General features: G+C 38.7%; 1 protein-coding gene across 2 annotated transcripts in view; it reads left to right on the top strand.

The window, feature by feature from the left end:
* lrrc4ca (leucine rich repeat containing 4C-a) overlaps positions 1 to 13,437 on the top strand; it is a 167,182-nt gene that overhangs the window by 35,194 nt on the left and 118,551 nt on the right. Inside the window, exon 2 of one of the 2 annotated variants that reach the window (XM_079347034.1) lies at positions 10,668 to 10,770. The exons of the other annotated variant lie outside the window; for it this stretch is intronic. The gene's annotated coding sequence lies outside the window, so the exon portion shown is untranslated. The remainder of the gene's footprint in view (positions 1 to 10,667; positions 10,771 to 13,437) is intronic. 2 annotated transcript variants of the gene reach the window in all.

A 13,437-nucleotide genomic window follows, 5' to 3' on the forward strand; every position in this document is an offset into this window, starting at 1 on the left:
TGTTGATATAATACAAATATAAAGATGAGATGCCTCCTGGCCTTGGAGGGTGTTTATCAGCAGTGTTGCAGAGAAAGAAGCTGTTGTCTTCAGTGTATTTCAGTCTTAGATTACACACACAAAGGCACTGTACGGTGCTGATCTTACATTCTCCTTTATTCCCTTTAAACTTCAATTGGTGCTTTTAGCAGTCAGTGTTCAGACTGAACTTTTAGCTTTCCCAGACAATAAGTGTGCACTCTTTACTAAGGTGATAACAGCTTTTGTATAATGATAGCTGTATCGTATCCAAGTTAAGACACCTGAAGGACATTTGTGTTTACTTACGTTTCATTTTGCAATATATAGCAAGTGCTGACTTTGCTCTCGGCTGTGCTTATGCCTATAATGATATTTTAAGTTATTGTATGGATGTGGATGCTGTCTCAATAGTCAGCCTTCCGACAACCACCAGATAATTGGGGTGTAACGGTACACGTACTCGGACCAGACTGTTTTGGTACAGGGCCTACGGTCGTATGTGGTCCGAGTACACACGAAAAAAAAGCTTAAATCTGTGTTCCCACATGGGCCACAAAGCGGAAACACACAACAAACGGCACGAGGAATGGCAGCCGCAACAAGTCAGCAGCTAGAGCTGGATGACACCCGCTATCTTTGAGGTCTCCTGTATGGGAACATTTTAGTTTCCCATTTAAGAACAACAGTGGACAAAGACACAAGCAGTGTGCCCGACATTGTTCAACGGTCATCGGCTACACTGCTGCTAACGCATTTATTGAAGTACCTGAAGAGGCACCACGCAAACATTAACATAACTGGAAATAAGGAAAAGGAGGTAGGGGGCAAAGAAGGACATTCAAGAAACTGCTTTCCAAAACCATAATGTGTCTGGATTTAATAATTATATTTTTATTCTAAAAAGCTTTAGTTCATACTTTTATTTATTTATTTGAGATTATTGTTGTTGATGGTTGCAGCATTATATCATTTCTTTCTTCTTTTTTTTTCTTTTTTTTTACAATTCTTAATGTAAAATGTTATTTGAAAAGAAACATGTTGATGCTACATTTAAGAAACAAAAAATCTAAATAAATGTTCATAAAAGAGCATTTGTGTTGCTGTTGGCTGTTGTACCGAAAATGTACCGTACCAAAGCTTCAAAACCGAGGTCTGTACCGAACCAAAATTTTGATGTACTGTTACACCCCTACCAGAAAACATAACATTGATCTAGATTGAACAATGATTTGTTCTGCTCTTTTTTTAAGTTCTATGCTGCGCTCGTGATAGATTACATTGGGTCTTTGTAGTATGACAATAAGTGAGAAATTTTACCTTGTCTTTGATGCTTTACAAATAAAGATTGAAAGATTGATTTATTCATTGAGTAATATATTAATCATAGTCCAAGCAGGCATCAAAAAATGCTGGTAACAATAATACCTGTATGACATTATTTGAATGAGTAACATTTATTATAAGTTCACTTGCTCATTTATGATTGACATTTCATTTTGGGATAACTGCAACCACCATTGTTGACTGCTGATGCATTAAGATGGAACACCAACCAACTCACTCAAAAGCAAAACTGTAGTAGGTACTTTTTTCGTAAGTTACACTCACCTAAGCCTCACACGTTTGTCAAACTGAGGACAAAAACTACTTTCACTAGATATGTGGCACTGCTCATGTTTCCCAAATAATACATTTAAAACCTTTAAAAACCTGAGGATTTTAAATGTGCTTTGCTAAGGCTGAATGCACAACAAGATGAAATTGAGTTTTTGGCTTGAGCAATTAGTTGGAAGCAAAAAAAAGCATCCAGAAAATGTAACATTTTCATACCACTATTTGAAACTATTCCAAGCAGAAACAGAGAAGGTAATGCATCTACTAAATTTCTAGACAGGGTGTGAATGTCAAACTAAGTAAAATTGCTCATGGACCATCCCCTTTTCCCATCACTATAAAACCCTGAAGCTTTCATTCAAACATGCATAAAACATTTAAAGAAAAAACTCTGACTGGATTATGTTACTCTTTACATTGATGTTTCAAATATTTATTGTTCACTACCATTACAAGCTGCATCAGACAGGCTTAAGACATTCCCTAATGTTATCCAGACATCCTGTTGGGCTGATGCAGCACTTGTCACCAGGATGAAGTGTTTGAGCATTGCTTTGATGATGGAGATGTCAGCAGTAAGGTGTAGCTCTGCATATAACCATTCAAGAGATGGTTCTGCTTTCAGAGCCATCCAGGCAATACTTAAAGTGTCTATTACAGTCAGGACACTGTATACCCAGCTTCTCTGCCTCATCTGTCAGCATGGGTAGTACAGTCTTCTTTGATGATTACTTAGGATCACAAGTACACACATCATTGGACACATGTAGACTGCTTTGCGGTCACATTGATTATGGCCTTATCACCATACAAATGGTCCTTGTAGAACCAATTGGTGATTTGTATGGAGTGGTAAGGGAATACACTTACTCTTAATGTTGGTGGTCTGCTAGAGTGTTGGAATGACATTTGAGGATAAACCTGAACATTGTTTATAATAGAAGTGTGCCTTTAATTGAACATCTTTCTTTGCGGTCTTATTTTTTAAATGAAAATGTGGAATAAAGCTTATAAAGCAGGATTTTTAAAAAAAATGGGGGGGGGGGGGGGGGTTGGCACAAAAACTGGTAACACATTTATAAAAACACTTGATGTCTGGAGAAAGTACTCACAGTAAAGTTGCATTTATTCCTCTTTTGTGGTTAATAGTTAAGTTTTCAAATTCAAATGCTGTATATGGGAAAACAATTGTTGAATCAAAATATGGTCCCTATTTTGTTTTCATTTGTAGAAAATCTTATGTATGGAGTTGACAATACAAATGTAGAGTAAATGGACTTGTTCTTCGATAGCATCTTTCTAGTCTTCTGACTACTCAAAGCAGGTCACACCTACCCAGTCACACACTGAGGGCAGAGGCTGCAATGTAAAGTGTCCATCAATATTAGCTAATCCCATTCACACACACCTTCATACGCCCCTGATGAAGCAACAGGAGTAACCTAAATACAACTTAATGCAATGGTTGTCTCTGTAAATTCAGGTATGAATGCTTGTTTTGTTTAGTCTAAATTCAAACAATAAAGGTTATCATTAATCTCAGCAGATTTGTTGATTAGAACTAATCGTTGTAAGATCCACTAAATGTATCAGCATAAAGCGAGACTCAGGAGCCTTTATTGTCTTTACGCTTTGGCCTCCTCCAATGCACCCTAACCTGTCACACACTCAGGTGTGCAGATATTTTTCAGCATCTGATTAAAATCACCTTAGGTTTTAAGCGTTTTGTACTTGTGCTTGAAATATCAATTGAGCAGATATCCTCATTATGTAACCGGAGACGTTGTGCTTGCATGAAGACTCATTAGAGTTTTACAAGTAGAGGTCAGTTTAAAATCAGATATGGCAGCCACTAATTTATAGACCTCTTAATCTCATTTGGTTCAAATTTCCTCCTCCTTGAAGTGCTTGAGAATATAAAAACTTTAACAATCAAAAGAGTCTCTTTCATCACCCGAAGCAAAATCAAGACAGGACCAGAAAACTCAATATTTGATAAAGTCTAATGACTCTATTTAATTTTGACTGAAGCTTTTAAAAATATTAATCGAGATGAAAAACAAAAATGCTAAGATAAATATGGAGCTATTATTGTGGCAAAAATCTTTTAAAAAATTTACACAGATCAACAAATGTGTGAATAGATCCACAAATTGGTGTACTGATCTTCAAATATACCAATTGCAAAATGTTTACTGAGGCTAGGCTAAGCTGCCAAGCTGCATTCCACCGAGACAGGCATGGTTGCAGCCTCTCATCTCATGCACTTTCGCCTCATTTGAGTTTGTTAAAATATCCATGTATCATATTGATAGTCATTTTCAGGGTGCCCTCTTACTTGCTGCCATGAAGCCCCAAATGAGACAAGAGGTACCAGACGAGAGGGCATGAAGCAAGAGGCTGCAGTCATGCCTGACTTGGCGGTATGCAGCCTAACCTGTGAGCCTGAGCTCCGAGCAACAAACCCCTACCTCTGTGTTTGCAGATGGTCAGACATGCATTTGAAGATATATCAATGCATTTGTGAATCTTGCATGGCAGGAGTGTTGCAAAAGTCAACTGTAAAATGACAGCCAATGGAAATGCTTGCCTCAGTTGTAAGCAATGATTTGTGTGTATAGTCAGGAATCAGTAAACATTTTGCAATTGGTATATTTGCAGCTCAGTACACACACTCTTTTCATGTATATCTGTTTGTGCATTAGGGGATCTATTCACGCATTTGAGGATCTGTGTACGTATTTTCAAATAGTTTTGCCACAGTAATAGCTCCATAGATAAACACTTTGGCACATACACACTGCAAAATTCAGTCCCATTTTTTACTTCATGCTGTATGTGTGCAGTTGGTGAGGGGGCAGTGGGTTATACCCTCTCAGCTCTGTGTACTGATGTGCACTAAAAAACATTGACAAATGGCTTTTGATGGAGGCAGTGAGTGTATTCCCTCGCTTCTCCCTGGAGTGGACTAAAAGTGCATAGCATTAAGTTAGAGCTGTACAACGCTGCCTACAGATTGCAGCCCTGCAAACTCTACTGGTTGAGAGCTGAGTATGAAAAAGCACCACATCTCCCAGAGCTAGATTCCATTTATTCACTGTAGCCTTTGTCACAGACTGAATAATATTTTGCTGCGTTGAAGACTGTTTTTTAGTACGGTATCAAGCCGTGGGTCATTGTAATTGGTGGCTCGTTCACCAGCCTTTTCTTGCTTTCTGAGTTGTAAAGCTTGAATACACCAGGATTTCCTACAGGGATTTGGAAGACAAAATCCTCCCTGAGGTTGCCGGGGAGCAGCCAAACAAGTCCAAACATTTGCACAGACAAGTCCACTGAGGACAGTAAAAAAAACAAACTGTATTCATTTGAAAAGTTTCAATCAAAAGACAAAAACATGTCTTAACTGGTGGAGGTGGTGGTCTGAGACATCGTCTTTCACCAACCTACAATGGTGTTTATATTCTCTCCAAAACGACAGAATCCCCTGTTCCACCTTGGAACATGTGACTCCAACGACCCACAGACGACTGGGGGTGGTCACCACTCTAGGCGAAACTAGGTTAACGACTCGGATGTGAGTCATCCTTGATGACTAGCATGCTAATGATCCTCACAGGCTCACATCTCTAGCTCCATCCACCAGATAGTTTAGAACTGAAGAAGCCTTTTGGAGGAGAGGTGAAACAGCTTCAAGATCTTTAACCAGTCCAGTTGCCTTTGGCTCAAGCTTCAAATACACCATGACCTGAATGACTGAGAACCTACACAGACAATAAAAAGAGTATGTAGTATATGTATTATAAAAGGATGACCGAGCACACTTCTTTCTAGCGCTTAATTTTCAGTCACAAGGTTCATCCTCTGCCATGGACGCAGGGTGTAGGAGATGTAGGGGATGAAGCAGCATCCCCTGAAATCAGACACAACTAAAAACCATCAGCTTATATAAAGAGGTAAACATACAGTATGTTTAAGCGATGTAGAAGGAGTTTGATACTTTTGCTAGTGAGGTCTGTTCATTAAGTCTGTTGTTTGCATCCTGCAGATTGATTCGACTCACAGCAGGTTGGCACACATTGAGGTGATTCAGAGAGACCGTAAACATATTCAAAGATGTCTGATCAGCCTGCCACATAACTAGATGTTTGTGTAGGATGCAGCAAGCTCCTCGCCGTGCTCTCTCTAATACGCAATCACACGCAAGATTTTCTATGATTGTCAAGCAAAATTATGAGCACCACCAACCCTCAAGCCCACAGATATTAATAGTGACTGCCCAGTGGCCGTTTCTCTCCCAGTAAACTATATGTAATCATGTTATCCTGCACTAAGCAATAAGTCAATGTGCATTTTTAGCCTTTTGTCTGATTTAAAGCAGAAAACACATAACTTCGCATGTCAGATAATTGAGGATTCATCATTCTTTTGATAACTTTGAAATAACTTCTGAGAGAGAGAGAGAGCCAGGGCGAGAGGCCGCTCAGACAGATGAATGTGATTAGGGTAGCGTGCCACAGAAGTGGAGGAACCAAAACTTCATTTGAAAGTCTGTCTTCTTGTATTTCAGATTGTGTAAATGTTGTGTAGAAAGATGCAGATCACAATCTCTGTTAAACATTTGACTCTCTTGCATAACCAGCTTCAACATGTCCTTCTCCCAGCGTCCCCTTTTCTCTGCCTGAAAATTGCACAAAAATGAAGAATGTGCAAATTTTTGATCCATTAGATGTCGCCCTTGAGCACCACCATGAAACTATCTTGAATCATTGCAACAAATCTCCTGCGCCCCTTCACATGACTTCAAGAAAGGTGTTATTAAATTGGAAAGCCCCATAATTAAGCACTATGCGGAAGCGGCGGACAAATGTGTCCTTGGCTCCGGCTCCATAGTTGTGTTAGCAGACTAATGTTAGCGGTCTTTAGTTTGCTCGTAACTTCATAATACATGTACATTTACACGCAGTGACCTTGATCTAAAAACACTTACGTGACTTCAAATAAGCAGTGAGTGCAGTATGTTTTTTTTCTTTCTCTAGTGCCCCACTTAAACAGTTTTTATGCACAAGCAGATAAGCTGGCCGGCCTTTCCATCCATGTAAACATGATGTAAATACTGCTCAGACCTCTAACAACCAGCACATCTCACATGAAGAAAGTCATGACTCAGAGGGTTATTTAAAGAGGATAAACTGGATTTCTGCTATATTTATGCATACATGTTGCACATTCTTCCTTTAAGATATCTTGTCTTGTTAACTAATTTGAAGTTTAATTGTTTTCTTATTGAAGTTGTGCAATGTATTTTTCAACATTTATAACACCTCTGGCTTTGAGGTTTGTCTACATTATTGTTGGCAGCAGGTGTTTTCATCCTTTCACACACACAAAGATCAGTTGTCTCTGCTAGACAGTAAGGTAAAATCTACATCCTCAAAAAGAGCTGCAGCACATTGAGACAAACTTGACCCAGAGGCTACCATCCATTCCCCTGATGCAGCTCTGCTCTGCCCCAGAGCTCTTCAACGGCAATATGCCGCTCCCTCTTAGATAAGGATGGGAGCAGAGACACAAGAGGCTTTGCTATCGGCATGAACTTTTCAGTCCTGAGGTCAGAGCTGTTATGAGTGGTACTGGCCTGGGTCAGAGAAAATATGAGAGTTTAGTGGTACACACCATTTTCCACTATTGTCTGCCATATAAAGTCCACCAATTAGTCATAACTGAAACAGTAAGAGAAAAAAAAAAGTTTTAACTATAAGAAAGTGTAAAATCAACAAATCATTCCACTAATTTTTTAGTCTATGCAGGGATATTTGAAAAATGCTTGAAGTGCTGGATGGACTGTAACATTCTGTGCTGCAGATTAAGTCTTAATGGAGGGGAGGAGAATAAAGACGCTAAGCAATATTTTTGAGACATCTCTTAAAGGTGCAACATGATTCACAGGCAGAAGAAAAATATTGCAGTTAGAAATTAAAAATACTAAATCTGAGGGATGGAAAGATGACAGGGAGAGTCTTATTTAAGGCTGGTATGATTTCTATGGATTTTTTTCCCTGCAAACAAAGGAGGTTCTACCATTCCACCACAAAGGTGTCTGGTCTCCGGTTACAAATCTAAGAGCAGAGTGAACAAATGAATCCAAGGATTTGAGGGTGAGAAGCAGCAGCATGTCTGTAGATATCATAAATTAAATTACATAAATTAAAACTGACAGAAGGACTGCCTCATTTACACTTTTCAACAGTTAATAGTGAAGTTACATTCTTTATAAGAAACTGAGTTACTGATGAATATTGCTGACGAGGTTGTCTATACTGTTAAAGAACATGTAGCATGACAAGAAACAAACAGTCATATACTCGTGTTTATGCTCTCTTTACCACATGATGGGTATTATAGTTAGTTATAAATATTCAACAGCATAAATAAGTGTCTACTAAAAAAAGGCTTTGGCTTTACAAACTAATGATGGAGCTGCTATATATTGCCATTGTGACTCAAGCTTTTCTGTTCAACCCAAAGAGAAACACCTACTGACACATGGTGCCAGCTCATTCTTACCACCTCAACTTTTCTACCCAACAGTCTTTTTTTTTTAGTTTGTTCAAATGTAGCGAAGGAGGGAGCCACACTTGAGCGAAAATACATATATTTTAAACAGAAATATTGAGACAGTTAGAGAACAGTCTTTATTTGGATGTACTTTCAGACTATAAGCCATTACTCTTTCAATTTGTTATGTACAAATGAGTGCTTCAAGTGCTCTCTTGCCGATTAAGAAAAATAAGTCACGCATGTTATTAACTGCAGGCTGATACAGCTGGATTACCCTTTGAGATATGGTCCATGTTTTGAGAACAAAAAACAACAACAACTTCAGAGAACATGGTCACATCCAGTTTTCTGTTTGTATTTGTGTGTTGGGGGGGGGGGTCTCATTTGGTGAAATTAAGGTCTGTTAAGTATTTGTGTAATGTTCGTATAATGCTCCCCAGTAAATGAATGTGGTTAACCTCTACTGTTGTATGAAAGCTGTGGTTGTTACCTCAGGGTAAAATATTCTTTGAAATATTTTTAATATTCAAAATGCATCCATAGCCCTTCGTCTTTGCCACAGTCCCACTATCATTTTATCGTTCTGTGATGAAACGCTGCTTTGAGCTTCAACTTAATTCACCTAGCTGGCTGAGGAATACAACCCCAAACAATTACTCTGTTGTTCCCAGTGGTTTATTAAAGAGCTTTCATAGAAACATGCTCGAACAAGATGAATACAACGTTTTATTGTTAAGGCAGCGTTCCAACCCAGGAGATATTATCACAGAATTTATATAGTATATGACTAGTAGTTAAAAATTTTTGTAGTCTACCCTATTGTTGAGTTCTTTTAACTAATCAAAATACCCCATTCAAAGTCATTAAAGGAAAAGCCACTATGTAAACTTTGCTACTGTGACTTCACTGTTAGAGGTCACATAGTCTCCCAAAAACATGTATGAAGTGTCATTTTTTTTAAATCCACTCTGAGCCTGTATTTTACTTTGCTTACAGTGTTAACCCTTCTACCCTTCAGTCCGTGTCTGTGACTTTAAATGCAAATGAGCTGTGTTTGACCACGCCTCTCTCTGGAAAGGCTTGGGTGGCACGTTTCATGCCCGGCTGACTCAAAGGGCAGAGCAAACATTTAGCTGTGGCAGATTAAGTTAATATGTGAACATGAACTCGTATTTTGTATCCTTAACTTGTATTTGCAAATAGTTATCATTTTTGTAGTAACCCTATAAATACTTGTAGTACGAGTATGCAGAAAAAGCAAATGTTCCTGCTGGCCTGAGATAAAGTACCAGATTATCTTTGAAAGTTATGGCCACCCTACTACGTAAACTCCCCTCATTTTCCTGCTAATCCATTGAAAGGGAACATATAGCCTTTGCTTTAATCAATAACGTTTACGCTATCCTCTTACAGCTGAAAAAAAACGTCTTTTTTTTTTCCTTCTTGGAGAGGAGTCTTTTTTTAACAAGTTGTGACAAGAAGGTCTCAAACGATGTTTCAAGCAGTGTCTGACTCAGAAGAGACAACACAAATCACATACCTGCTTTCTGGATATGTTCATAAAATCCACTTTGCTTGACGCTTTAGTCACATCCTCTGCCTCATACAGAACTGCTGATATTGTCATTAGTAGTGTCGGATTTCTGCCACCCCCCCCCCCCATTCTGGCCTGTCGACTTAGCTCTTGTGTGAGTACGCTAATGGAGGCCGACACAGGTGCAGCAGATCAACAGTCTACGCCAAGTTACTGCTCACTGCCTGTGAATGCCAAAGCATGTTATGACCGGCTCACTCCTCCTGTCCTTCCTTCTCTCCCAGCCAGAATGTAAAACCTCTTGTGATAACTACTCTATAATTAACGTTATTTTAATTATGTACAATCTCTGTGCCCAAACTGTTGTTAAAACTATGCACACCACTGTGCAAAAGTGTTTCATAACACTTAAACAACCTGAATTATAGATTAATTATAATCCTTTTTTGACATTGGTTTCCTTTAAAATCCATTTTCTTTCTCCCACCTCTGTTTTGTCCTCAATATTGCATAAAGCAGAAAAAAAACATTTTGAGAAAGCCAGGCCCACCTCTGCATAAATCAAGCAGCTGCAACTTTGTTAAGCAACTTGAGCAAAATCAATGCAGGATTAAGTAAGGTGGCTGTATTTACCCAAAATATGTTTCTGCCTGCCCCCAGATTCACTGCACATTCACAAGAATTAATGCCCCGTGGGATGCATTAAAAAATAGATTTGAAAAGTGGGAAATCATTCAAGATTTTAATTAAAATACTGATCTTTCTTTTGTAGGAATCAAAGGAATTGGCAAAAGGAGCTCTCTTTTAAAATGATTACACCAACAAACAACTTAGCTGTATTTCATTTTTAGAATAATATAAAATCAAAGTCAATCCTTGAATTGAGGTCAGATTTAAATAACAACATACCTGCTTTTTTTTTTTTTTTTTTTTTTTACAGAGGAGTCAAATCTTTGCAGACAGCTGGAAATGTAGTGGCTCATCACCATACCCGAGTCTAACGTCTGAATCATCTTCTGCTGAGCCTGTCCTTTGCAGATCAGGTTGCATTTTCAAGAGCGTCCGTCTCATTGCACTGCATTAGCACGGGACCTCAAGAGATTAACCAGGAGTACACTGCACTCAATACCTCAGCGACGCTCAGCCAGTGAAAGTCACGCAATGACTTTCATTTGCATCTATATACCACTGCGGCTTTGTTTTCCCAGCTTAGCGCTGTGAATTGTGATAAGAGCACATAGCTAAAAACAGCAGGATTAGATGTGCCTCTCCTCCACATGTGGGTACAAGGCTTCTCACCTGGTTCCCTTTGCTGGTTTATGCACATTTGTCTGGGAAACATTGTAAAACAAAGAACAGAGGGCAGAGCAGATCATTCTCTGTTTGAGATATCATAAGGCACAAAAAAAGCTTACAGCACAAAGTTTACTGCGGTTTGTCCTTGAGAAGAAATGACATCACACATTTTTTTTTATGAGCTGCTGAGCTTTAGTTAGTTCTTTGAAAATAGGAATAAAAACTCCACCAGATAGGATGTTTTACTCCCTGCCGTGAGTGTCATTGAGGAGCATTCAAGCCCTGCATCTCTGATGAAAAGGAATCCGTAAGCATTAGTGATAAAAAACTGCCCTGATTGATTCTGGGTCACCACAGGGGTCTGTTATGTTTTCAGGACACCTATGTTGGCAGTCCCCCGGTGCTGATCATAGAGAGGGGACTAACAGGCTAATGCCGTCTGGTTTCACAGCAAGTGTTCATAAAAGTCTCAGATAAATTAAGTGCATTAGTTAATCCTTTTATGTACCTGCATTCAGTCTCTTACAGAAAAAACAAAAAAACAAAAACAAAGTAGATGCTTGGAGAAACTCAACTGTGTGTTTCCGAGTAATAAAGTCATTACTGAGTCATTCACAAAAGTCAAAATAAGTTATTCAAATGAACCTGCTGGTTTTAAAATGCATAAAATATTTTCCATCCATGCATTAACTTTACCGCTTTACCGCTGTTGTGCAATTTTGCCCATCCTGACAATGTTGGATGCATACAATATTTAAATCAGCCCTAAAACTTGATTGTCTGTGCAAGTGTCAGGTAAAGCAAATCTGACTAAGAATTTTGCCACTTGCCTTATCTTTTGGGGCCAGCTGGAGTCCTTGATAATATTTCCAGTTCTATTTCACATCTGACATGAAGAGATAGTAAGTGTTTTGTGTCAGTGTTTTGTTTTGTTTTTTCCTGTTGGATGTTTCCCTAATGAAGAGAAAAATAGAACTGTTTTGCCTCTGGTTGTCTTTGCTTGGACCTGTTCTTTGCAGAACATGAATAATTGTGCACACATTTTCAGCAAATGCTCAACTAATCTTGCAGGTTAGGAGTTTGAATGTCAAGGATGTCAGTTGAGAAATGAACAATAAATTCAGTAGTATTCAGTAAATTCAAATAATATTACAATGTAGATTTAAATATTTTCTGATATTTAAGTCAGAATTTAATTCTCTTTACAACTAAGTTCTGACAAATTTTGTTCTCGACAAACATCCTCATTTCGAGAGCAAGGAAGATCTGACAAAGGAAATGTTTGCATTCATAACACCCTTTTATTAATCTTTATTCTCCCTTGGCAATTGTCTGTCTGTCAATTACTTCATTTTCTCCTTTTCTTCCAGCTGTTCTAATTATTCCCATTAGTGTCAGCAGCAGTTTGTTCTTCCCTTTCTCTCTTTCTGCTGCTTTTCCCCTATCCTTTGTGCTTGTACTTTCAGAGAAGGAAGAAAACATCTTTTTAAGCTTCATCTTAATTCTGGTTAGGATGTAGGCAGCTACAGAGCATCGCACTCTAATTGGGCACTTCATTGTGCACCTAAAAACAAAAACACTACAGGGGGCTTGATAAGTGAAATCTAAAGAGGTATTAGGGTACAGAATATGGCCGGTTCATGAACCACTCTCTCATTGTTTGTCCTTGAACTCTGCTTTTTGCTGCATGTACAATACAGCAATAAAAGAAGCTCTGATGACAATTTAATAGATTTACAGGCCTCTCTTTCCAGTGTTTTCTTGGTGTATGATTTTCTTTCCAAGGGCATAAACTAAAAAAAACAAAACAAAGAAAACTAAGGAGGCAATACTATTTTAGATTTATTTTTTTTCATTCATTTTTTTCTTTCTTTAGGGTCATGCATGGGATCACATTTTATTCCGCAATGCACCAAATGAAAGGAATAGAAATGCACTTGGTTTGTTCTCCATCATAGCCTTCACACAGAAAACTCCTGAAAAAACTCAAACTTGCCAGAGGAGCTGTATGTGTGAAAGCAAACAGCCGCCTTTTTTCTCTCAGACTTCACCCAGAGTTTCTCCTGCCAGACCTCTCGTATTCTCTCCACAGCAGGTCACAGGGGCCTGATGTGAGAACGCAGCAGGATGTTATCAGGAGAATTCACTGCTGCATGGTGCACAGACTGTATGCATGCAACCACTACGATCTCCATGCACGTGATTAAATAGCTGCATAACAGCTGTCTGTTTGTCTCAATGTTGTTGATCGTGTCATTCTGAACTACACGTTGCATTGATATGAAGGCAAATACTGTCATTATAGCATCGTATATTAGACTTTATTGTTTCACCCGCTACTTCCATGTTGTTGTTTTTTAAACCACGTCTGACCTCAGGATATCTGACAGGGATAGTACCCCGGTGTAAGGAGC

The sequence above is a fragment of the Symphodus melops genome (genome assembly GCF_947650265.1).
Source record: "Symphodus melops genome assembly, chromosome: 6".
Taxonomy (NCBI): Eukaryota; Metazoa; Chordata; class Actinopteri; order Labriformes; family Labridae; genus Symphodus; species Symphodus melops.